General features: G+C 34.9%; 1 pseudogene; it reads right to left on the bottom strand.

Annotated features, from left to right (window-relative positions):
• Nucleotides 1-11766: 11766 nt before the first annotated feature.
• Nucleotides 11767-12875, bottom strand: LOC145687528 (ribosomal protein S6 kinase alpha-5 pseudogene; annotated as a pseudogene).
• Between the last annotated feature and the right edge of the window lie 14806 nt (nucleotides 12876-27681).

Below are 27681 nucleotides of genomic sequence, written 5' to 3' on the forward strand. Positions count from 1 at the left end.
TGTGCAGCGATAACCTTTGTTCAACTGGTTTTAATGCAGTTTTAGGATGTATGCACGGCCAACGACACTAAAATGGTTTGGAAGGTGCAAACGATGTGTAAGGATTTAGATTTTGCCTTATTATCATTTTTTCCAGTTAGACATTTTCTTCAGTTTTACTTTTACTAATGTTCTCCACTTAATTTGACTTCTTCCTCTAAATATTAAAGCTTAAACTTAGCAGTTAATATTATATTATTTCAGGTTCATTTGTGGGTAAGAGGTAAGCGTACGCGCTTTCTGGCATTGAAGACCCGGCATCATTTCCGGCCAGAATCTATTGTGGTTCGAATTCCACGTTTCTCCACATGTTCTATACCATATTGCTACGCTACGGAAAGGGCCGTTAATGTCATGATTACGTTTTCGGTTGTTGAATTTTAGTTTGTTAAGTTAATGTATTCAAGATTCTACTCAATTCTTGCTTCTGATGCAGTGGTATATTTTTCAGTACGGAGTATATTCGCTTTTTCTCTTCCAACTTTAGAAACAAAGATTTCAGATATTGATAGAGGTATTTGCAAAAGATAACCCACATTGCTTTTTCTCTTGAAAGATTTTATGTGAATCTGATTTACCGTTTTTGCGTTCCTATCCGCTGTCAGCGCCAGAATCGATGCTAAGAGGTCAACATTCATGGATATAATAGTCTCAAGATATGTTGAGCTGTCAGCAACACCCCAAGCGCGACCACAGAAGGATCTACGAGGATGGTCACCACCCGGTGGTACTCAGTGTAGACCGCAGCCAGGGAAAGATAATTCAGAATTTATTCAATTACCAAATATTAAAAAACAAACCATAAAACTTTTATCCATTAAATAATAACAATAAAAATTCAACTTAATAATTTTAATTTACAATATATATTTATACAGATGATATCTGCACGATCAGATATCCAACGGTAATACAATATTCTTCGACGGTTTTGTGTCTAGTAAGTAGAAATTCTCAATCTCGGATTAACTTACGTGAACTAATAAAAATATCAATTATCATAATTCGGTTGTAATTTCAATATCAAATTTATATATAAATCCTCTACAAGATCTGACAATTTTTAATATTCCAAAGAAGAACAGAGAAAAAAAAATATTCTTTTCTTAGCCTCAATTTCTCAAGTATTAGTACTCAAATATATTCCTGAAATTCAAAGAAGCCAAAATCTGGAGGGGAGTAAAGTTTGAACCTCAACTACATCGAAAGGAAAAATCTGGGATCAACAATCATTCAAATAGTTATTTAATTAGAATCCAACTAAGTTAATTTAGCACTCATGCCTCACCACACAGATCTTTCATAATCGGAACCACATTGGCTCTCTCTAAAAAAAAAAGCAATCTTATCTCGATGCCAATCAGGCTGAAATTATTCCGACAACTAACAAAGATATTCAATAAACTCCACAAAATGGCTTACAGCCCATTTCACTAAATAATGAATTATCAAACGCACTCGAAATTTCATTTACAAATTTAATAGAGCACTAGATCTTAATCGTATCTCGAATGGAGACAACCAAACAACCCACAAACATGTAACATACATAAAGGACAACCAATAAAAAAATTAATTAAATGACACTCACCTCACCCTGACTGCATTATCATAGTTACCTCTGTATATCCTTGGTTTGGACAACATTTCTACTTACGCCAAGTTTAAAGAAAAAAAAACAAGAATAATTTGTTATTGCTCTGTGAAATTGCTTCCAATTTCCGACCAAGACTTAGGTCAATTGAAACAAGCAAAGTAAAATTTCTTATGTTTTTGTCATGCGACTATTAGACCAATTAGCTCTCTCTTTCAACAAGAACAACAAGAATCATAGCACAATAAATAAACCAGAACCACGGGAATTATACTCAGGCCCAATTTTCCTCACTTTGTATGTTCGAGCAATTAACTGTTCTTCGATATTTCACCTTCGAATTCCACCAGTTGATCAGAATAACTGTCTCAATATAAAGAGCAAGTGAGCTTTGACACGGTAGTATGACCAAGATTATTAAAAAAAATAAATTTACTTCTGCTCACACTTGCATCTCCTGCATTTGCATTCCACCATTTAGTCAGATTGAAAAAGAGCATACACAACGAGTACTACGGGGCAAAATACATTCAGAGACAATCACTTTGCGAGGATTAATCCGTCTTAGGCAGGATATCCAAGACAGTTCTCTCTTGAGTCTCCACCATTCAGGGAATTTAAGATAAATAAAACTTTTTTTTTCTTTTTTTATTGGGAAATTCAGAGATTGCGCCAAACTTAGGCATAAGTGTCTCATGTGTCTTTCTTACGTATGTCACTCGCAAAACATTCTTTACCTTGTCAAATGACAAAAGATTTCAAACTTAAGATCTAAAGAAGTTCTCAAATCCAGTAATTTAACAAGAACCTTTAAAGCTGGTTCAAATATAAAGAGAGGCTACTAAATAAACTTCAATCATAAGGAAAATTTTAACTGGACTCACTTATGCAGTTTCGTCAATTCCCGGTCAACGTGACACTCAACTTCTCACAGTACTTCTTTTTAGCAAAACACACGAAACAAATACGCAGCACAAACGAATTATTCTTGCTTCCAATTTTAATTCCGTACCAAATCCTCACTGAAAAAAGCAGGAAACTATAAGTCGAGACAAGATTGAATTCAACACGACCCATTAACAGAGGTATTTGTAGACCACGGAATACACGAGTAGACCAGGAACATCCTTCCTACTTGGGCAAATCATGAAAAACAGAACAGTTATGTACAATAGTACATCAAGAACAAAATACTGAGAGAATATAAACGTCGCTTTAATGCAGAACCATTGGTAGTGGAGTAACAACAGGTAGAGGCTATCTACAAACTACATTTGAAAACATGAAACTAATGAAGTAGCAGAGACTGTATAAAAATCGTAGCTACCACAATATATCACATTTAAACAGTAATACGGTTGCATCTATTATATTCTATTTTTCTTCATTCATTTCTGCATAGACAATAATTTACATGCAAACCTTTAAACCAGAAGTACTGTATATAAAAACTCTCTCTCTTTCTTGGTGCCAAGAATGAAAAGCCTCTAACAAAAAATAAATAACCTCTAACTGTTTTCGTAAAACAAGTTATTTCTTCTCTTTCGTGTTTATATCCGCTATTTTTTTATTTTATGCAGTCTTTTTGCACTGGAATAGAAAAGCAGGCTGTGTTCCATGTATACACAATGCTTTTTTTCTATACATCGCACACTTTATCGCGCCAAACACACACACACACACATATTTAAACTTACACACGACCACCTTTAGATAAATACAAACCAAACAAAGGGCAATCATCAATGAATAATTATTAAGACCAAAGAGATATAACACTAATATGCGTCCTAACTTTCACTAGGAATGATGAGGTCCTTATTTATCTATCTGCAAGTAGAAAAAACTAGTGATGCATCACTTTCATTTTTGTTTCTTCTATGGCTCGTTGCTTATCCATTTCACACTGACGACGGACTTCGGCATTCATTAAGAATTGAGTGTGCAGCGTTATCCTTCATTCACCTGGTTTTAATGCAGTTTTAGGATGTATGCACGGCCAACGACACTAAAATGGTTTGGAAGGTGCAAACGACGTGTAAGAATTTAGATTTTGCCTCATATTCAGTTTGTTCAAAATAGACATTTTCTTCATGTTTACTTTTACTAATGTCCTCCACTTGATTTGACTTCTTCATCTAAATATTAAAGCTTAGACTTAGCAGCTAGTATTATATTATTTCAGGTTTATTTGTGGGTAAGAGGTAAGCGTACGCGGTATCTGGCATTGAAGACCTGGCATTATTTCCGGCCAGAATCTATTGTGGTTCGAATTCCACGTTTCTCCACAAGTTCCATACCATATTGCTAGTCTACGGAAAGGACGGTTAATGTCAAGATTACGTCTTCGGTTGTTGAATTTTATTTTGTTTAAGTAATGTATACAAGATTTTTCTCAATTGTTGCTTTTGATGCTGTGGTATATTTTGCAGTAGGAAGTATATTCGCCTCTTTCATTTCCAAGTTTAGAAACAAAAATATTCAAATATAAAAATTAGTATATATAAAGTTTCACATTATCCTATTTTACGTATTGGTAGATATATTTGCAACAGATAACACATATTGTTTTTTCTCTTGAAAGATTTTATGTGAATCAGAAGTACCGATGAATGATAATAAGATGGAAGAATATATCAGTGATTAAGCATTACTGATACCTTGCATTAAATATTTAAACAACCTACACACATGTTTGAACTTCAAATTACAACTGTAATTTGTCATATAATTTCACCTACATACGTTTTGTATAATCATAGATCGCATTCGTCATTATTATATCCGCTTGAAAACTATATATTTACATAAAATAATCTATGCTTTGGCATTGTTTTTAATGCAGCGATTTATACATTTCCTGAATTTATGAAAAAGAGAAGTACTTTCTCGTTTGAAGTAGATTATAGAAATAGTATAGTAGCTTTTCTTTCTTGCTTTATGCCAATCCCTCGTTCGTGGCCTTTCATGGATTTTCTGTACGCATGTTTCTTTTCTCTTTTGATATATAATAATGGTGTTGTGAAAAATGACAAATTTATATTGACATTTCTTCCAAATAATAATAATAATAATATATATATATATACAAGTATGTATTGAAAAATGAAATTTATATGATACAGTTTCCTTAGTAAAACGCAATGCAACTCTACTGTATTTTGACACTAGTAATCATTTTTTTAATTATTATTACTTTTGCAAAATGCCCTTCAACATATTCAAACGTAAAAACCAAATGCGTTTTAACTCCTCGTATCGTCATACGAATGTAAGGGAAACGTCCTAACAGTGATAAGGAAAGAAAATTGTTACTACCAAACAGCAAAAAGTGGATTAACACAAATGCTTTAAATCCTCTAGCGATGGAGAGTACCAAAGTTTGCTGAAACACTTAATTCTTCACGGGGAGCAATACGGTTGACAGCTAAAAAGTAAATATTCACTGAATACTTGAGATGATTAAGAGAAGAATAATTTTAAAAAATGACAATTACGTTATAAAGATCAAAGTAACTTTTCAAACTTTTTTAAAAACCTTATCAATATACTTAATCATTGGCCTACTACTTACATATATTAAGAATTAAGTGAACACTGTTAAACCTTTTTACAACTGGTTGTCGCACCGTTTGATATTATCTGCACTATCCATGAAACTAAAATGACTTCTGGGGTACAAGAGGTATATAAAGGGTTACTTTAAGCTCTATGTTCTGTTTGTTCCAATTAGATATTGTGTTAAGATTTACTTTTACTGAAGTCCTTTGAATGCACTTGACTTCCTCCTGTAATACTTTGATGTTAGATTTAGTACATTAAATTATATTTTATCGGAGTTCCTCCGTCGGTAAGAGATTAGAATACACTCCTTTGATGTGAAAGACACGGCTTTAGTTCTTGGCGGGTGTTGAAGTAGTTCTGAATCTATGTTAATCAGTAGTTCCTTTCTAATATTTCCTCGCTACTGAAAGGGACGTTAAACTCAAGGCCAATATTATATTATTTCGGTCTTTAAGATTCCTCTTACTTAAAGAATGTCCGCAAGAATTTCTTAAAAAGTTGTTTGTGATACTGCAGTATATAATTTAGTAGGGAGTATTTTGCATTATAATATTATATATATATATATATATATATATATATATATATATATATATATATATATATATATAAGGTGTCTCAAAAGTCCCCTGACATAGGGTACCCGTTATTATCAGAGTTAGAACAAAATGTAAGATGGAAAACCATCTCCAAATATGATGTTTTCAATCTAAAGTGAAGGAAGTTTTCAAATCGGACGAGCCGTTTGGGCTCTGCACTCCTTATGCGCCCGATGTTAGTAGAAATGCAACTTTGCCATTTACCTGAACCCACAACATAAATGAATGATGTGACTTTTTGAAATGTGGGCTGGCCATCGACACGTTATCATAAGACAGTAACTTAATTCACTTATATTGTAGGTCCAGGTAAATGGTAACGTTGATTTTTATTTAGCATTGGGCTCATAAAGAGTGCACAGCCCAAATTGCTTGTCTGATTTGAAAACTTCCTTCACTTTAGATTTACAAAGTTAGCTTGAGAATCTCCCCTGCCATTATTTTTGAACCACTTACGTTTGAGAGTTGTATGGATTATTGTGTCCCTAGATAGCTTTGATACTATACAAGATTCGATACCTAAGTAAGTAAAGAAAAGAAAATATTTCTAATTGGAATTCTTGAGGGTTTACGTCACACCCAAAATACGACATTTTATTGATATAATTCTTATTCGTTGCATATAATATTTATTGTTATCCACTTTTTGCAATTCAATAAAATTATAAAACAAGGATTTTTGCGTGATTATTTTCTAGATTGTATTTGTGTATGTTTGTGTTATTTGTTACAGCTAAATTATTTGCACGTTATATTTAACTGAAGGTTGCTGAAAAGATACTGATTGAACCAATAAAAAAGTGAGGGTTGTTAGGGATTTTTCTTCTTTTTCAAAAATATTAAAAAGAATGTTACAACAATTTCTTTTCATTTTCGATGTTTTACATTTTAAGTTATTTTTATTTGCTTCTGCATTTGTAATAAATGTCGTCTTGACAATTCTGTTAAAATTCCAGGATTCAGTGGCGGCTTTTGTTACAATTTCCCCCACATTGAGGGAAAAAACGACATATATGGGAGCATCGTGAACTCAGGATACACAGTCTTAGCTAGGAATATAAAATTTCTCATTATTATGTTGCAAATATAAAAATTTCTTTTAAAATCTAGACAAAAGCACATTGAAATTTTTATTAACCTTTATAGATTTTCCAGTTCGTCATTTTTCACTAGTAAATTTGTATTTTGATGGTTGAGTGCCAAAAAGGCGTAACTGCAATTTGGCGCTCATCCATCGATTTATATTTAACATGTTAAACTTTTCTTTTTATATTTTGAAATGCCAATAAAAGTTATATTCATAACATTTTGTAAAATATTTATTTGCAATATATATATCTCAACTTATGTATACTCTTATTAAAAGTTTATCTTTGAAAATATTTATTTGCAATATATCCCAAGTTATGTATATTCTCTTTAAAACGTTTATCTTTGGCGAAAGGTAAAATACATTTAAGTACACAAAAAAAAAACAATTGGTCATCATTTCCATTCGAAAGTAAAAGTGTATTGGGTGTAAGGAATCTCCTAATCACAAAAGGTCCGATCCATTTATCGCTGAGCGACTTTGATATCTTTACTCTTATGGACGTTATTTTATGACTTCTAACTAAAACTCTGTCATTCATTTGAACAACAACTGGTCGTCTACGTTGATTCATCAGTTTTTTCCTCCTGTACCGAGCCTTATTCATATTGGATAAAGCATTCTTCCATAACTCCTTACCTCATTTAACGTCAAGATCAAGATCTGAAATGTGCCAACGGTTTTCTAATGGTGTAAAATTCGGACGTCCATAATAGAGTTCCATTGGAACACCTTTCAGTCCTGAATGTTCGCAGATGTTTAAAAAATTTTGGAGTTCTGGAATAAGATTTGACCATTGTTTTTGTTTATCTGAGTAATAAGCTCTCATCGCCGATTTCAGAGTTTTCATGAATCTTTCTGCTGGATTCGGCTCTGGGTGGTATGAGCTAATTGTAATATGTTTAATACCCAATCCAAAGAGAAACTTAGAAAAATACTCTGACACGAAAACAGAAGCATTATCAAATGCTAGAGTCTCTGGATACTCTAGACTACTGAAAATTTCCTTAAATATCTTAGCTAATAATGTAGAAGTAATCTTATTCATTTTTTCTAGGATTACGAAGCTACTTGCATAATCGACTCCTATTAAAATGATTCTGAAGCCTTGTGAAGATGGGAGAGGGCCAATTAGATCATAAGCCCAACAAGAATTTATTCTTTTTGCTTTTTAGATTCTAAAGGACCCATCTTCTTTTGATTCGATTCCTTAACAAGCTGACAAATATCACACGATCTCACATATTCTTTTACATCATTCACGACATTATTCCAAATAAATCTTTTCATGATTTCCTTCAAAGTTCGAAAAACTCCAGAATGAGATCCTGTTAGTCGATCATCATGAAAATATTCAATAATAATGCGTTGTAGTCTTTTTGGAATAACTATCTTGAATGGATTTATGATAGAGTTCGTCCTTTTCATCAAGATCTTATTATTCAAGGAATAACCTGTTACCTGTTCACCTGCTTCTAATCATTCTAATCTTGATAATTCAGGATCATCCTTTTGTAAAACATGTATTGGTTCCCTAACTAATGGCAAACGCCAAGTATTTGCTATTTTCATATTATTCCTAAATGAAGGCAAACCAACAGGAGTGTCAGAAATATTGAACTCAAAAGGATCATGCATCCGCGTTAAAAAATCGGCTACAATATAATCTGAACGGATGTGGTGAATAACATAATTAAGATGACACAAGGTCTCTACCAAAGGACCATATTTCGACAATCTCTTCGAGTTGTTTAGGATCCAACTCAATGCTTTATTATCAGTATATATATATCAATTTCTGAAACCAGATAATTTTTAAATCTTGAAATAGTTTTACGAGACTGATAAACTCAAACTCGTAAATGCTTCTATGTTTGCCTGCTTCAGAAAGTCACTTACTATAAAATGCTACAGGGACTGCTACACCGTCATCGTTTTTCTGTGCAAGGACTCTTCTAATTGCACGGCCTCTTCCGTCAACATGGACTATAAATCTTTTATTTAAATCTGGTGTTTTGAGGACTGCATTGTTAATTAACAGATCTTTCAACTTACCCAGAATCTTTTGTTCCTCACTTGTCCAAGTAAATTTTCTATTAATAGACCTAAGCTCACTTAAAGGACCCGTAATTTCCTGCAATTGGGGAACAAATTTAGAGTAATATGAAAAAAAGTCCTAATATTTTCATTAAACCCCTTCTGTTCCTGGGTGGAGGTATATTTCTTATTGTAGACACTCTAGACGAATCTGTTTCCGTAGGGTTACCGTCTATGATATAGCCAAGGTACTTAATTTTCCTATAAAAGAACAAAATCTTCTCTGGGGAAATCGTTATATTATATTTACGAAAACGATCAAATACTTTTGTCATCAATTTCTTGTGTTCTTCTTAAGTTTTTCTACTTAAAAGGACATCATCAAAATATATGCGTACACCCTCACTAACCAAATCTCCGAGAATCTTTTCCATTGCCCGGGCGAGTATATTACCTCCTGTCTTAATTCCGACCAGAATTCGAGTAAATTGATAACTACCCTTACGTGTTACTGTGGTAGTTATTTCTCTAAACTCTTCATGAAGGTAGATTTGTCGATATGCTTTCTTAAGATCTAATCTGGAAAACACTGTATTACCCGCCAATGCAGTCAAACACTCCTCGAGATTACGCGAAGGACATACGTCATTAACAATCAGTGAGTTAGCCTTACAGAAATTCACTTCAAGACGATGGGTACCATCCTTATTGTTCACCAGAAAACACACACTGCATAATTTGAGTGATCGACTTCAACTAATATCCCTTGGTCTATCAATTCCTTAATTTGAGAATCAAAAACCTGTTCCTTTTGTCGAGGAACCGGAAATGGTGTTTCTTTAAAAGGTTTTTTGTTGATGTAAGTGTAGTCGACCAACAAGTCTTTAAAACACCCTACTCTTTTTTATTCTAACCTCAGATACAAAATCCTCAATATCCGAACCCGAATATTTCCAAGTTTTCTGCTTCTCCTCCTCTTGAGTGCGTTTATTCACCTTTGTGTTTATACACTCATCATTAGTCGGTTTATTCACCTGTGTGCTTAATACAGATTGGTTCCTCGCCTTGTGAGTTAACTCCGGATCCAAATACTTTTTATTTCGATGTAATAATTTATAAAAGTTACCAGTTTGTTCATGATCAATGTCCGAAGCTTGTGAGTCACTCCCTACATTATCAAATGGAGAAACGTCCATCTGTATTAAAGGATTCTCTTTAGATACTATCTGGTTACAGGTGACACCTTCACTGTTTTCAAATTTCCTTTTCCTCCATTTATTCTTTTCTTCTTCTTCTTTTCGACATAAGAATCTTTCTTGAATGCTTTGGGTGCGGATCATCTGAAGATTCTTGTGTGCGATATCTCAGCCCAATCCCCCAACCACCCTTACCTTTTATTTGGTTCAAACAGATTCTTTCCACCAACCTTCAGTTGAATATAACGTGCAATTAAATTAGCTTAAATAAAATAACACAAACAAAAACACATATAATCTGAAAAATAATCACACAAATTCCTTGATTTATAATTTTATTGAATTCCAAAAAAGTGGATAACAATAAATGTTCTGTTGCAACGAATAACAATTATATAAATGAAATGTCATATTTGTATGCGACGTAAACCCTCAAGTATTCCAATTAGAAATATTTTCTTTAGGGACACAATAATTCATACAACTCTGAAATGTTCCTGATTCAAAAATAATGGAGGGGGGGATTCTCCACCTAACCTTAATTTTTATGCAATTACTTTTCTTTAATTTCATTCTCTTAAAAAGATTCAAACAAGATTAGATTTGTATCAATTATAAAGCAAATTTACAAGTGGTCACGCCACGTACTTATATCAAAGTAGCACTGGGATTGATCCCGTTAAAATTTTTAATATTTATTTCAGTTATGAATTACTCTCTTTCTAATAAATAATATAGTACTTCCAGGCAACAAAATAATCTTTTCCTTCGACTGCTGAAAATTCGTTAATAAGCATCGAGCTGAAATTTTAGTCAAAAACGGTAGATGAATTCAGAAAAATGGTCTAGACAACTTCGTAGTTAACGAAGGACGGAAAAATTCTGATCAAAGGAAGCACCCTACGAGATAACCAACTCAACTAAGAAAAACATATCCCTATCATTAACAAGGGTCACAGGGAAGTACAAAAATTTAACTAGTTCTTACCTTGCAATGGTAGTTAAATACCTTTCCTTATCAACGGTATCTCGTCGTCCTTCTCCTCTGGGTGGAAATCGAGCTTCTATTTGACTCTTACTCAAACCACTCCATTCACCACAAATAACGAAAGGAAAGACGGAAGACAATATCCTCTCAAAAGAATTAATAACGTATTCAAATAAGACAAAACAAAGTGGAGTGATCGATTTTTCATCCATCTCTCTGCAAACCAACGATCTGGTAATTGGCGTAGTTAACCAAAATCATTCCCTTTCAATACTTTCTTCTTTAATACCAGAATCGAATATTTGCATCGGTAATTAAAGTAAATCCATTGATTTTTAACGACTCCACTTTCCTGCCCCACTTTCCGACATTAACGAGAATATATCAGTTCACCCTTTTTCATACTTTCCAGATATATTCGTTATTGATAATTGTTATACTTGGTCTCCTTTTAAACGCACTAAGCAAAAGTCAAACTAATTTCCTAACGCACCGATAGAACAAACTCGTGGGCGTGCAGCGAATCCACGCTTCCTCATGGTCACGTAAGCCTCAAGCAGACATCTTCACACCGTGGCAATGCCGAGCGTAACTCACCGGACGGGAGTCCGCTTCGTTCGGATGAAAGAAGAAAACAGTGTTGCCGTCTGGAAATACTATTACAATTTTCCACCTTTAAGTAGTTCCAATACTAGGCCAGTGTGAACCTCTTCGTGGTAGACTTCATGCAATTGTACAATGTTCGGACGTCCTTGGCTGGCTCGAAACAAGTTAATTTCTTGCGTGCAATCTATTTTGCGGCTAACAATTTTCACTGCATATTCTTGACCTGTTTGTTTGTGAACGTATTTGCGGCAAACCGAGAAGATACTATCTCCCAGGATACCTTCCCGAAAATCAATGTCGTAATTATGGAAAACGGGGGAATTTTTAAATCTGCAGGCGACGATATTAGTGGTGCTTGGTCTTTTATAAAGAGAAGGACGGAGAAGATCATCACTGATCACATTTTCACTAAATAACATGGAGGGCGATATGTAGGAGTATCCCTTAAATATCTTATCAAAATTAGGAGGCACTACATTAGGTGAATCTGTTTGCGTCATTCTCGCAAATTCGTCTGAAAAATTGCTCACATCTAATTCGTCTGTAATCTTTGGGACAAATGGAGCAGGGATCTTCTTTTCAGCCAAATCATTCCAATTTACGCTCTTAAAGAACGGATGTCTCTTCAATTTTTCGGCATCATCAACTCCGCCGCCTAACCTCTTACGAGGGTCTTTGATCAAAAGCTTAAAAATAAGATCTGCAACCTCAGGAGATAGATCGTCTGGTATTGGTGGATCAATCTCTAGGATTCTCCTGGATATTTCTTGGTGTGAATGTCTTTCTCCCTCAACAGTGAATGGAGAAGCACCAGTCAACAGTTCATACGTAAGAACACTTACACTTCACCAGTCCACAGCAATATCTCTTCCTGCCTCACCACCGCGTACGACTTCTGGTACCATATATTCAATGGTACCAGAAAAGTAATATGCTTTGTGTTCCTTTTCCTTTTCATGAGGAACAAACTCTTTACTCAGACCAAACTCCGCCAGAACAATATGACCCTGAGAGTCCAGAAGCATATTCCAAGTTTGATATCACGATAAATTATTCAAAACTTGTGAAGATGTTCTCAAGCCAGAATAATTTCTGCAATATATATTCGTTCAATTACAGTCCGCACTTTTCTTTTCTCTTTTGATATATTATTGCAGTGCATTGCACAAATGAAAATTATATATTGAGACTTCTTCCAACAGATCATGTTATCTTTCAATAAAGACTCTCATCACACTTTAGTTTTGATTTGACTTTCTACTGCAGAGGACAAGAAAATACATCCCACTGCCATCTGTGACTAGTAATTCTTTTCTAATAGATGCTTCCGATGCTCTGTTATATTTTTCAGTATGGTGTGTTTTTGCGTTTTAGTCTTCTAACGTCAGAATCAAAAATATTAAAATTTAAGAATATTTATACATATCGTTTACATTATTATTTGTGGATAAGAGGTAAGCGTACGCGCTTTCTGGCATTTAAGACCTGGCATCATTTCCTTCCAGAGTATATTGTGGTTCGATTTCCACGTTTCTCCACAGGTTCCATACCATATTGTTACGCTTTGGAAAGGGCCGTCAATGTCAAGATTACGTCTTCGGTTGTTGAATTTTAGTTTGTTAAGGTAATGTATTCAAGATTCTACTCAATTCTTGCTTCTAATGAAGGGGTATATTTTTCAGTACGGAGTATATTCGCTTTTGGTCTTCCAACTTTAGAAACAAAGATATTCAAATATAACAATTCGTGTCTATAAAATTTCACAGAATGCTATTTCACATATTGACAGAGGTATTTGCAAAAGATAAAACACATTGTTTTTTTCTCTTGACAGATTTTATCTGAATCTGAATTACCGATGAATGATTATAAGATGGAAGAATATATAAGTGATATCTTGCACTATACAATTAAACAACCGATACAATGTTTGAACTTCAATTTAAAACTCTAATTTGTCATATAACTACAATTTCATATAAATACGTTTTATATAATCATAGATCGCATTCGTCATTATTATATCCGTTTGAAAACTATATATTTACATAAAATAATCTAAGCTTTGGCATTGTTTTGAATGCAGCGATTTATACATTGCCTGAATTTATGAAAAAGAGAAGTATTTTCTCGTTTTAGTAGATTATTGAAATAGCATTAGTAGCTTTTCTTTCTTGCTTTATGTCAATCCTTCGTTCGTGTCCTTTCGTGGATTTTCTGTCCGCAAGTTTCTTTTCTCTTTTCTTTTTTCTCTTATAAATTTATATGATATAGTTTGCTTAGTAAAACACAATGCAACTCTACTGTATTTTGACACTAGTAATCACTTTTTAATTAATATCACTTTTGCAAAATGCCCTTCAACATATTCAAACGTGAAAATGAAATGCGTCTGAACTCTTCGTATCGTCACAGGAGTGTAAGAGCAACGTCTTAAAATTGTTACTACCAAACAGCAAAAAGTGTATTAACACGAATGCTATACATCGTCTGCCAGTGGAGCGTACCAAATTTCGCTGAAACACTTAATGGTTCACGGGGAGCAATACGGTTGACAGCTAAAAGGTAAATATTCACTGAATATTTGAGGTGATTAAAAGAAGAAAAATTTTAAAAAATCACCATTACCTTATAAAGATCAAAGTAACTTTACAAACTTTTTTAAAAACCTAATCAACATACTTACCCATTGGCTTACTACTCACATATATTAAGAATTAGTTGAACACTGATAAACCTGTTTAGAACTGGTGATCGCACCGTTTGATATAATCTGCACTATCCCTGAAACTGAAATGACTTCTAGGGTAAAAGAGGTATTTAAAGGGTTACTTTAAGCTCTATGTTCTGTTTGTTGCGATTAGATATTGTGTTAAGATTTACTTTTACTGAAGTCTTTCAAATGCACTTGACTTCCTCCTGTAATACTTTGATGTTAGAGGTAGTACCTTATATTATTGTTTTTTCGGAATTCCCCCGTCGATAAGGGATTAGAATACACTCCTTTGACGTGAAAGACCCGGCTTTAGTTCTTGGCGAAGGTTGAAGTAGTTCTGAATCTAGGTTAATCAGTAGTTATTGTCTAATATATCCTCGCTACTGAAAGGGACTTTAAACTCAAGATCAATATTATTTTTTTTTCGGTCTTTAAGATTCCTCTTACTTAAAGAATGTCCGCAAGAATTTCTTAAAAAGTTGGTTGTGATATTGCAGTATATAATTTAGTAGGGAGTATTTTGCATTATAATATTTTAATGTCAATTACAAAGATATACAAATGTTCTAATAGTGCACGTAAACATGTAATACACCTTTACACCTGTTTCAACTTCAATCGCATTTTGTAATGTTTCATAAAACTATACTTTCAGGTAAATTGTTTTTGTTCAATCACATATCACTATTATCATCACTACTATCAAAAGAAACTATACATATAGATAAAACATCTTAACCTTTGATATAGTTTGGAATGTGTGGATAGATAAATCATCATTAACAATTAAGTTACTAGCCTTAATATAATTACCAACTATACGATACGTATTGTTTCTGTTTTTAATAAAAAAAAACACTACTACCATAGTTGGCATGATCAACCTCTTCCAGTATCCCTTCTTTAACCAGAACTTCGACTTGTTCATAAACATTTTTTCTTTATTTTTGGGAACTGGGAAAGGTGTATCTTTGAACGGTTTATTCTCTTTCAAATAGAGTCTCCCAATAAACCCTTTGATGCACCCAACCCGCTCAGAAATTACATCTGAGGATTTCTCTTTCATAAAGTCGATAAACGCGGTAACCTCAGGAGTTTCGTACTTCCACGAGTCTGGACCCAAACTGTGATTCTCCACCTGTGCAATACCGTGGTTAAATACCCGTGTGTTATCCTGAGACACTTTCGATAATCCCGAAGAATGGTCAATGGTTGGAATTTTTTATTTCGCTGAAGTAATTTATGAAAGTTCTCTGATTGTTCTAAGTCCACGTCCGATGCTTCAGAATCACTGCTATCCAAGTTCGAAACAACATTCTTATGTTCATTACCATCCACGAAACCAGTCATTTCCGAAACACTAGCATCTCCTGATCTCACAAAACCACTATGATGATTCGAAGGTTCAATCTCTTTATTTTCCTTTCTATTTTTCTTTCTTCGACGACTCCCCCTCTTTTTCATACTGTCGCTCATCACAAGTTGCCCAGAGTTTGGAAAGTCTTTACCCGATGAATCCGAATTTTGAACACTAACAACGTTATCCAAGATCAAAGCATTAGCTGATGAAGGATTGACATCTAATACTGATTCCGAAGTTCTTTTGTTATTAAGAGTTTCAGTATTTAAAACCCACTTCGAAGAATCACCGTCTATGAAGGCTCGCTGGCCAAGGCACATTTTATTTGCACCAACCCCATTAACAAAGTAAGAATCTTCCAAACCATAACATCTTCTATCAGAATCCGAAAGCACTACATGTCCCATAGATGGAGATCCCCGAAAGGACATTTCACTCGCACCACCAGGTCTTTCAGTCGTAAATTGAACCCGAAAGTAACTATCTTGTATTCTTGTTGTTCCAGAATTCCAACTATTCGGATAGTCATTGTTGGACATTTCATGTACAAAACTTGTATCCCATCGGATAGAGTGCCGTAGACGTTGTTCCGTTCTGAGTTAATTACACCCAAATTCTCGCCATAACGTAAACGAGAACTGGATATTCCTATTGCACCTTCAGAACTTCCAAAATTATCAGCTTGCACTGTAGAACCACTAACTCCAGGTCTTAAGTTCGGTAAGTTCGCATACATTGCTTTCCTCCCACATGACATTCCATTTACACCACCTTGTCCATTTGGACTCACTGATGATGCACCAGGAACATTTCCTGATGTCTCTGTAATTGAATTCCCATGTGGTGAATATTGGCTCCTGGACATTTCATTCGCACCATGTATGCCACTAGTCGATGATTCTGATTGATAACCATCCGCAATATAAGATAACGTATTTTCTCAATAGGATTTCCAAATTCCACTTCAGAATCTATGATCGCTCGAAGTTGTCCTAGCTGGATTTCATGCGGTGCACGTATCTCCACGTATCCTCGATTCAGCATCCACTAAATCCAAATTGCATTGAATTCCCTCGTCACGCAAGCCATAGTTAAAAATGTCCTCATAGTTGAAGATTGAAACCATCTTATCATCAATAGTTCCAACTTGACTTCGTACACGATGATCCTTGACATCCTTCGATCTCAACTGGCCGTCACGAGATACACACTTAGACCCTTTTGGATGGAAAATGGATTGACGAACAGTCTTCCTAAAATTCAAAGCAACCCTACGCTTGCCATTGCGGAAAACCAAAACATTTTTGGAATAATCGATAACTGAATTCGTCGAATGCAAAAATTAAGTTCCAATTAAGCACTTACAAGGCATCAGGTCAACTACCTTCAAACAAACTCTTTCAAAGTGCCCCGAAAGATTTAATGTCAACAGAATTTCTGTATTCGTAGAAAAATACAACCCAGAAGGGGCATTCAATAACTTTTCTTGCGTTATAGAAATCTTGTCTTCTGATCCGCAAGCACAAACTAAGTCTACTCGAACGATGTTAAAACTCGAACCTTCATCAATGCATATGTCCGTCATCTGGTTTTTAATTCTCCCAAAACGAAAGATGCAACGGTATTGTCCATCTCCAAAGGAATCTGCGATGGAGCTGATCTCGCCTCACGTCTAGGCTGAGAGAAGGATATAGGACAACTGGAATCCCGAAAATCCCGAGAGTTTCCCATCAATCGACTCGATTTATTTTCATACAAGGTTGATCTAATATTTTCTGACAAAGTGCCATTCACCGTGGTTTCATGCTGATATGTTCTTTTATTATGATAACTAGATACCAGAGTATTTGATTTTTTCCTAAAATTACCCATTTCCTTATTGTAATCTACCTGATCTCTAAAACTCAATACATGTTTTTTTCTGCTATTTCCAATAACTCCATACGCGTAGTAGGTATATAGTTATTCAACATTCTAAATTTCTGATTTGGGTTCATCCCACACAATAATATTCACTAATTCTAATTCTGGACCTTCAAACCCCAATACATTCATAGCAATGATAGCCGATCTAACATAATCATTGATTTGTTTGGATAATTTTTGTCTTCTATAAACATAATCGGAAACAAACGAATGTCTACTGACAGGAATAACAAAATTATTTAACAACCTTTCTCTTAAATTATAGCAATTTATATTATTATTAATGGCAAGTAAGATTTCCCTCAACAATGAGCCTGTATTATCTGTCAGGAAAGTAAATGTACACCTATTTTTTGAGTCTGGCATTCCTGCACTCCATCCGTGGAGAGTATGAGAATTAAATCAATCAAATGTTTACTGAAGGCAAAATGAAAAGTTTAATCTGAATAAGACATTGCAAGGGGCACAAGCTGTGAATACGAATAGTGCATAGGGTAAATAAAGGACGACACCGAAAGAGAAAGCCAGAAACAGCTGTTAAACTTAGAAAAAAAGAGTAAAAATTGTCGAAGTGGGAACATAAAACACAAATACAACAAATACACCGACAACAAAACGATCACCATGACATAATCTTGGTGTAATGGTTATGATACTGGCTTACAAATGCAAAGGTCCCCAGTTCGGACCCCCGTCAAGGACATTTTTAAAAATTTTTGTTGATAATACATACAGCTCATGAGAGGGTAAAAGAGGTCGTATTTAGTTTCTCGTAGCAATTATTATTGGTAATGTTTAGTAATGATAATACTTTTTGTGTTTGCGTATTGATTTTATTCTTTTCTTCATTTCGAAAGAGAAGAATATCCGAACAAATGCCACCAAAATTTATCTTATTTTGAATGTAAACGCCATTTGGGTTTAGTAAAGAATAAAAATTGAAAGTTCCGAAGTAGCTGCAAAAAGTAAAAAGAAAAACATGGAAATGGACCATACTCATGGTTACTAAAAATACAATTTCTACATGCCTTCTTCAACCTTACACCTTCCGACCACATTTCTACGTTAGCAAGTAAGAGGCTTGTGTTTAGGTTAGGCTGGTCAATACGTTTTGCAAAGGGGTCCGGTTTAGCTGTGACGCACCACAGGTGCGAGAAGGGAGCAAAACACTTTTTCTCTCTCCCTCTGTGTGTCTATTTATCTATCTATCTATCTATATATATATAACGCTATTTCTGAATGCCATAACCACTCTAATTTTCAGCGGATTGAGACGAAACTTGGCACAAACATTAATTGTTGAAATATATTGATGCGTTCGTTAACCAGAATAATCAGATGAAAATGTTCAAAATGGCGGCTCTTCAAACTCTTAAAAAGTTCCAAGGGAACCAAATTTCCCCGATAAATAGGTATTCAGAAAGTTTGAATGACTTTTCCTCTTTTATTGAAATATTTGTGTGCAGGGACTTATCCTCTTTTATTGAAATATTGGACCCGATTAATCGCCTAAAGAAGGTTCACGCCCTTTCGTTTTGGTCAGGATTTTTTTTGTTTTTTGCAGGAGGGGATTACTTTCGTATCGGAACAAGATGATTGTTAGTGATGGTGATGTAAGAAATTACACATTGAAAGTGAAGTAACTTGTGAAACGTGGTATTTGAAAGAATAATATAATAAATGTGTTTTTCTCTAACACAGAGAACTGTAAATCATGTATTCCCAGTTGAGTTGAGTTGATTTTGAGTTGAACGCCCCGTTCAGCAGCGAGGCTATATGATACGTGGACCTACTGATTAACGTGGAATCCGAACAACATGAGCTCCCGCCGGGAATCGAACCCGGGGCTCACGTATTTTGAGTTGGGGAGCGTGAATGGCGAGGAGTGTTATTTGATTTCTTTTTAGTAACACATTGCAATACAAATAAAGGTAGGCAACATTAGTGGTAAGTAATACAATAATAATAATAATAATAATAATAATAATAATAATAATAATAATAATAAGTATTGTTTATGGAAAGGCAATATCTTCCTCAATTCTTCTTCAAACTTAATGATTGTAACGCCATATCTCCCTTACAAACAAAATATTAGCAATTTATATCGAGAGAACGGGAAATTTTAGTGATGGGAGCAACGTTGGACAGTATGCACTCATAGTACTCAGAAAAATAAGCGATTTCAATTCAAAATGAAACAAGAGTCATTGTCTTGGGTAGTCATGGGGCCACGGCAGAGCCCTCTTTAGGCAAAATGTCGATAACTTATATCGAGAGAACAGGAGGTGATAGTGGGATGGCACCAACGTTGGACACCCTGGACCCATAAGGCGCATCGAAAAAATTAGGGGGCGGACGCCAGCCAGCCTTATTTATTTCTATTTAATAATATAAAATTATATTGTCGAAATACACACACGAGTTAGCTACTAATATTTCATATTATTATTATTATTATTATTATTATTATTATTATTATTATTATTATTATTATTATTATTATCGACAGCGTCTTTTCATTACGTGAGCATGTTTGACATGAAACCAAAGAGAGGATCCATCATTCGTAGAAAGAATAAGAATAGTCAGTTACTATAACTGTGAACGACAGCGAAAAATACGAAAAGAGTGACTACCTGGAACAATACTTTCTCACAAATGTATAAAAAATCAAGCTGAGATAGATTCGAACTCGCATGGACGGCGCGAAAAGCCAGTGCTTTGTCCACTTTTTTTTAACTGACTCACCGAACGTGTTTCAGTAACTTACAGTACTTATTCCTAATTTTACTTGCTTCACTCGTTTAACTTGCTTTTTCTAATAACTTATAATGACAGGAACACGAACACAGAAGCATCGAGAACAGTTAAAAATCATACATTCTCTCCCACCGGGAATCGAACCCGGGACAAAATACACCAAAGGCTCACGTGCTAGCCACTAGACCAGCAGGGAGGGCCTAGCTCACTCTCTGTGTCGTTAGGGATTACGACCACTGTATTGCCAGCTATCACTTCTGTGGGTTGTATACTATGATCACATGTGTCTTCTTTGATGGAAGAGTTAAACCTTTATTGTATGTAAGACATGAGGTATTTAGACCTACATGCTCTTCATATAATGTAATAAAAGGGTAAAGCTGGGAATGAGAAAAAGAACATTCCTTGGACAAAATGGAAACTATTGGCATCATAAATATTTATCTACGAGGCATGCGCAGTAGTATATTTCAGAATAGTTACTGTTTAGTTCAGTAAACGAAGAATGGGGTATAAAAAAGCAAACATGTCGCGTCAACGAGATCGTCTAGAGTTGACAGAGGCGGAAGCAGATGGGTAGTAATAAAACAACTTGGTTAAATTGATAATATGTTCTTTATTCTGTAGTAGATGGTATCACAACTTTGCGGGAGGGCAGAGAAAGACTTACTAACGCTATCATATAGTAAGCTTTAGTAACACGACCATATAGGCACAAATGGATGTATACTAACTGTGAGTACTACAACTTGGATTTAACGAAAGCCGTTTAGGTATTGAGTGGTTCGCAGGGTTGTATAAGACACAATAGAATTCTTCATACCTCGGCTTCCAGTAGCTAGATACATGCAATTTCTGGTTAGATACTGAAACTGCTGTCGGATTTTAATACATGACGTATTGCAGGACACAAAATGCTTTGCATTACTTGTTTGTTTCTAGACAGCTACTAGCTTAGTGTTCTGAAAGGTTGTGTATAAACTAAGGATAGCAAATTCCGGAATTATTACTTTCCGAACTCCCGAAAATAAAAACAGAGAAACTCCGGAATTCTGAAAATTCCGATTTTGGAATAATTCCGAAATTCAGAAAAATCCGGAATTTAGAAATTTCTGATTTCGTTAACATTCAGGAATTCGAAAAAATCCTGATTTTTTTTCAAAATCCGGAGTTTTTCTCAATTCCGGAATTTTCTAAATTCCAAATTCTTCCCGAGTTCCCGAATTCTTCTGAATTAGGGAGTTTAACATAATTCCATAATTTTCCGAAATCCGGAAAGTGAAAGTTCCGCTTCCGAAAAATGAATTTATTTTGGTTAATATGAGTCGTGGCGGAAATAAGTCTTTGAACAGGTAATGGCAACTGCTTTGAAAGAAATGGAGAGTATGAGAATTCAATCTGTCATATTTGTAGTTTCGTGTGGAGAAGAAACAAACTTGTGAACCAACGGTTTAGGAACAACTCAAGTTATTAATGTAAACTTTGCCGACATCATAAAAGAAAGACGAAAGACATTTTGAATCGAAGAAATATAACATACAAGTTTCCAAGCGGAGACAAAGAAACCTAACGTAACCAGACTAAAAACGAATCTTTTTCGTTTTTAGTCGACGTGCTTGTGCGAATGCACGTTTTTTTTCTTTGGGATTTTGATGGCGATTGATCAGCGATAACATACGTTTTATTTTATTCAGATATTTGAATACTGGGATGTTTCAATACTTTTACTTTCAAATCTTCAGGAACAATAATAGTAATAATAAACTAATAATAATTATTATTATCTTGTAGAAGATTAAAAGCTAGGAGCTACTTATCGCTCAGGTCATACCATTACAAGCAGAAACGTGACATTTGGAAAGAATATTTCGGTTTGGTTTAATGTTGCTCACGAGAAGAGGAATTTCTCATCTTGTTTCTAAAATAAATAAAATAACATGAGAATTAACAATTTACATTCGAGACAGGTCAAGGCTAACTCAAAATTTTCGTCTCTCTTTGGAGATGAGAATCGAGACGAGACGGACGAAAAGTATCGTAAACATTTCCCGTCTTGTCTCGTTTCTCGAAATAGTGTATATGCATTCTTTAACTAACAATTGCTCTGTAGACTGAATCTCATAGGCTATTTCGTTACATTCTATTTCAGAGCTCATTGAATTATGCTCTGTGTAGGTATTTTGTAGCAAAGCTTTTATATTTACCTCTGCATATCCTAAAAATTAGTTTATCATATGCCTTACTGTTGCGTGATATTCAGTTATATTTATTACAATTATTTTCCTTAAAACAAACAGTAGAATACTTCCTACATGAAACTTGAATGGAACGTTCTAGTTTAAAATGTTGGTAGTTGCAGAGGTGTGTCTTGAAGGTACGGAACCTTTTCCCCGAAATCTCTACTTTTAAGTAAGTTTTGCCAAATTTCAGGGCAAGTTTAAAACTTTTAATATTATTATTATTACTATTATTATTATTATTATTATTATTATTATTATTATTATTATTATTATTATTATTATTATTATACTATTGAACTTGCACGGCGATATTACTGTATAATACGATATCATTTCTGCAATTTTACTCCATTGTATTTGATTTGGTTTATTAATGGGCACTAAATTGTCTCCAGATCAACGAATAAATTAACTACGGCATGCACTTTGGTGGAAATATCATTACAGAAAAATTATTGGTTCGTTCCAAACATGTTCATGTAATGATATTTCCACCAAAGTGCATGCCGTAGTTAATTTATTCGTTGATCTGGAGACAATGTAGTGCCCATTAATAAACTAAATATTATACAATGGAGTAAAATTACAGAAATGATATCGTATTATACAGTATTTTCGCCGTGCAAGTTCAATAGTATAATAATAATATAATTAATAATAATAATAATAATAATAATAATAATAATAATAATAATAATAATAATAATAATAATAATAATAATAATAATAATAATAATAAATTTTCATAGCTCCTGTGCGGAAAGTGAGAATTAAATCAATCACATGTGTAGTCAAGGCAAGGAGAAAAGATTAAACTGAATAAGACATTGAAGCGGGTCACAAGCTGGGAATAAGAATAGTGCATGGTCTATATAAAGGACGACACCGAAAGAGAAATCCAGAAACAGCAGGTAACGGAGAAAAGAGAGAGTAGAAATTGTTGAAGTGGAAACATAAAATACAAATACGAATAGGGATGAGCACGAGTCGAGCCAAAATTCGACTCGACTCGAGTTCAATTCGAGTCGAGTCAAAGGTAATTCTCTTTAGTTGAGTTCCGAGTCAAGTCGCTGTTTTCGAGGTCGAGTTTGATAATGGCTCGCTCGCTCCTTCAGCTCGTTTTAACTCGTTTTGAAATAATGGCCTGATTAGACTGGAAAGCGAAAGCCATGAGAAATGTAAGCAGTAATGTGGAATACTTTTAGTGCGTCTCGTCTCTTAATTTTAGTGCATCTCATAGGGCAATTTTAGAGTATCTCGTCTCGTTTAGATAACGAGAAGACAAGAGTTTTTTTTATTATTACGAGATAGTCTCGAATGTCGTAATCACCAATATAAGTATATACTGTAATTCTTAAAATCAAGGCTGAGACCTGCACAGTCGAATTCTTCAGCCCAAGCAGAAGACCAACCCTGGTTGTTGTGATATCAACCGGCTCGTCTCGTATCACCTGAGCGAACAGCTTGAGTCGGCTCGGTTGGGATGACCCGAGCCGGCTCAGTTGGAACGAGCCATCGACTCAGCTCAATTGAGCCGATGGGTCGAGCTTTCTCGGTTGGGATGGGTCACCTACTCGGCTCATGTGAACCGGTTCGAGCCAGCTAAGTTGAAACTAGTCCATCGGCACGTTTCGACTCAGCTCAACTAAGCCGATGGCTCAAATCGGCTCGGTTGGGTAAGCTGTCGGTTCGGCTCACTTCTCGGTTCGGTTTGATAGTGAATGAACTGTAAGCCGAGCCGCTCGAGCCGTTGAGAAGCCTAAGCCCGGCCCCAGCTGTTTTGAACATGTTTGGCTGAAGCCTATAACATTTAACAATTTTTGGCTCGAGCCCGAATACTTGACCCTTCGGAACTCAAAGCCAGAACGTGACCGATGTCCTTGCCTCCTGAAGACTTCTTGACGCCGAGATCGACAGTCAATTAGCTTCTACTATTCAGATACAAACCGTATATCTTTTAAAGATTATACACGGTATTGATATAATAGTAATAATAATAATAATAATAATAATAAAAATAATAATAATAATAATAATAATAATAATAATAATAATAATAATAAGTAGTAGCTAGTAGCTGTCTAGAAACAAACAAGTAATGCAAAGCATTTTGTGTCCTGCAATACGCCATGTATTAAAATCCGACAGCAGTTTCAGTATCTAACCAGAAATTGCATGTATCTAGCTACTGGAAGCCGAGGTATGAAGAATTGTATTGTGTCTTATACAACCCTGCGAACCACTGAATATCTAAACGGCTTTCGTTAAATCCAAGTTGTAGTACTCACAGTTACATCCATTTGTGTCTATATGATCGTGTTACTAAGCTTACTATATGACAGCGTCAGTAAGTCTTTCTCTGCCTTCCCGTAAAGTTGTGATACGATCTACTGCAGAATAAAGAACCAATTATCAATTTAACCAAGTTGATGTATTACTACACATCTGCTTCGGCCTCTGTCAACACTGGTCGATCTCGTTGACACGACATATTTGCTTTTTTATACCCCATTCTTCGTTTACTGAACTAAACAGTAACTATTCTGAAATATACTACTGCGCATGCCTCATAGATAAATATTTATGATGCCAATAGTTTCCGTTTGGTCCATGGAATGTTCTTTTTCTTATTCCCAGCTTTACCCTTTTATTACATTATATGAAGAGCATGTAGGTCTAAATACCTCATGTCTTACATAGAATAGAGGTTTAACTCTTTCAGCAAAGAAGAAACATGTGATCATAGTATACAACCCACAGAAGTGATAGCTGGCAATACAGTGGTCGTAATCCCTAACGACACAGAGAGTGAGCTAGGCCCTCCCTGCTGGTCTAGTGGCTAGCACGTGAGCCTTTGGTGTATTGTGTCCCGGGTTCGATTCCCGGTGGGAGAGAATGTATGATTTTTAACTGTTCTCGATGCTTCTGTGTTCGTGTCACTGTCGTTATAAGTTATTAGAAAAAGCAAGTTAAACGAGTGAAGCAAGTAAAATTAGGAATAAGTACTGTAAGTTACTGAAACACGTTCGGTGAGTCAGTTAAAAAAAAGTGGACAAAGCACTGGATTTTCGCGCCGTCCATGCGAGTTCGAATCTATCTCAGCTTGATTTTTTATACATTTGTGAGAAAGTATTGTTCCAGGTAGTCACTCTTTTCGTATTTTTCGCTGTCGTTCACAGTTATAGTAACTGACTATTCTTATTCTTTCTACGAATGATGGATCTTCTCTTTGGTTTCATGTCAAACATGCTCACGTAATGAAAAGACGCTGTCGATAATAATAATAATAATAATAATAATAATAATAATATGAAATATTAGTAGCTAACTCGTGTGTGTATTTCGACAATATAATTTTATATTATTAAATAGAAATAAATAAGGCTGGCTGGCGTCCGCCCCCTAATTTTTTCGATGGGCCATATGGGTCCACGGTGTCCAACGTTGGTGCCATCCCACTATCACCTCCTGTTCTCTCGATATAAGTTATCGACATTTTGTCTAAAGAGGGCTCTGCCGTGGCCCCATGACTACCCAAGACAATGACTCTTGTTTCATTTTGCATTGAAATCGCTTATTTTTCTGAGTACTATGAGTGCATACTGTCCAACGTTGCTCCCATCACTACAATTTCCCGTTCTCTCGATATAAATTGCTAATATTTTGTTTGTAAGGGAGATATGGCATTACAATCATTACGTTTGAAGAATTGAGGAAGATATTGCCTTGCCACACACAACACTTATTATTATTATTATTATTATTATTATTATTATTATTATTATTATTATTATTATTATTATTATTATTTTACTTACCACTAATGTTGCGTACCTTTATTTGTATTGCAAAGTGTTACTAAAAGCAAATCAAATAACACTCCTCGCCATTCACGCTCCCGAACTCGAAATACATGATTTACAGTTCTCTGTGTTTACAGGAAAGCACAGGAAAGGACAGGATTTACAGGAAAGCACATTTATTATATTATTCTTTCAAGTACCACGTTTTACAAGTTACTTCACTTTCAATGTGTAATTCCATATCATCACTAATAATCATCTTGTTCCGATAGGAAATAACCCACTCCTGCAAAAAGAAAAAAAGACTGACCGTATCGAAAGGGTGTGAACCTTCTTTAGGCGATTAATCGTGCAGAATTTTTCAATAAAAGAGGATAAGTCCCTGCACACAAATATTTCAATAAAAGAGGAAAAGTCATTCAAACTTTCTGAATACCTATTTATGGGGGAAATTTGGTTCCCTTGGAACTTTTTAAGAGTTTGAAGAGCCGCCATTTTGAACATTTTCATCTGATTATTCTGGTTAACGAACGCATCAATATATTTCAACAATTAATGTTTGTGCCAAGTTTCGACTCAATCCGCTGAAAATTAGGGTGGTTATGGCATTCATAAATAGCGTTATATATATGCACAGATAGATAGATAAATAGACACACAGAGGGAGAGAGAAAAAGTGTTTGGCTCCCTTCTCGCACCTGTGGTGAGTCAGAGCTAAACCGGGCCCCTTTGCAAAACGTATTGACCAGCCTAACCTAAACAGAAACCTCTTACTTGCTAACGTAGAAATGTGGTCGTGAGGTGTAAGGCATGTAGAAATTGTATTTTTAGTAACCATGAGTATGGTCCATTTCCATTTTTTCTTTTTACTTTTTCCAGCTACTTCGGAACGTTCAATTTTTATTCTTCACTAATCGAAAATGGCGTTTACATGCTAAATAAGAGAAATTTTGGTGGCATTTGTTCGGATATTCTTCTCTTTCGAAATGAAGAAAAGAAAAAAAGCAATACGCAAACACAAAAAGTATTATCAGTACTAAACATTACCAATAATAATTGCTACGAAAAACTAAATACGACCTCTTTTACCCTCTCATGAGCTGTATGTATTATCAACAAAAAATTTTAAAAGTGTCCTTGACGGGGATCCGAACTGGTGA

The sequence above is a fragment of the Thermobia domestica genome, chromosome 6, assembly GCF_964235325.1.
Source record: "Thermobia domestica chromosome 6, izTheDome1.hap1.1, whole genome shotgun sequence".
Classification (NCBI taxonomy): Eukaryota; Metazoa; Arthropoda; class Insecta; order Zygentoma; family Lepismatidae; genus Thermobia; species Thermobia domestica.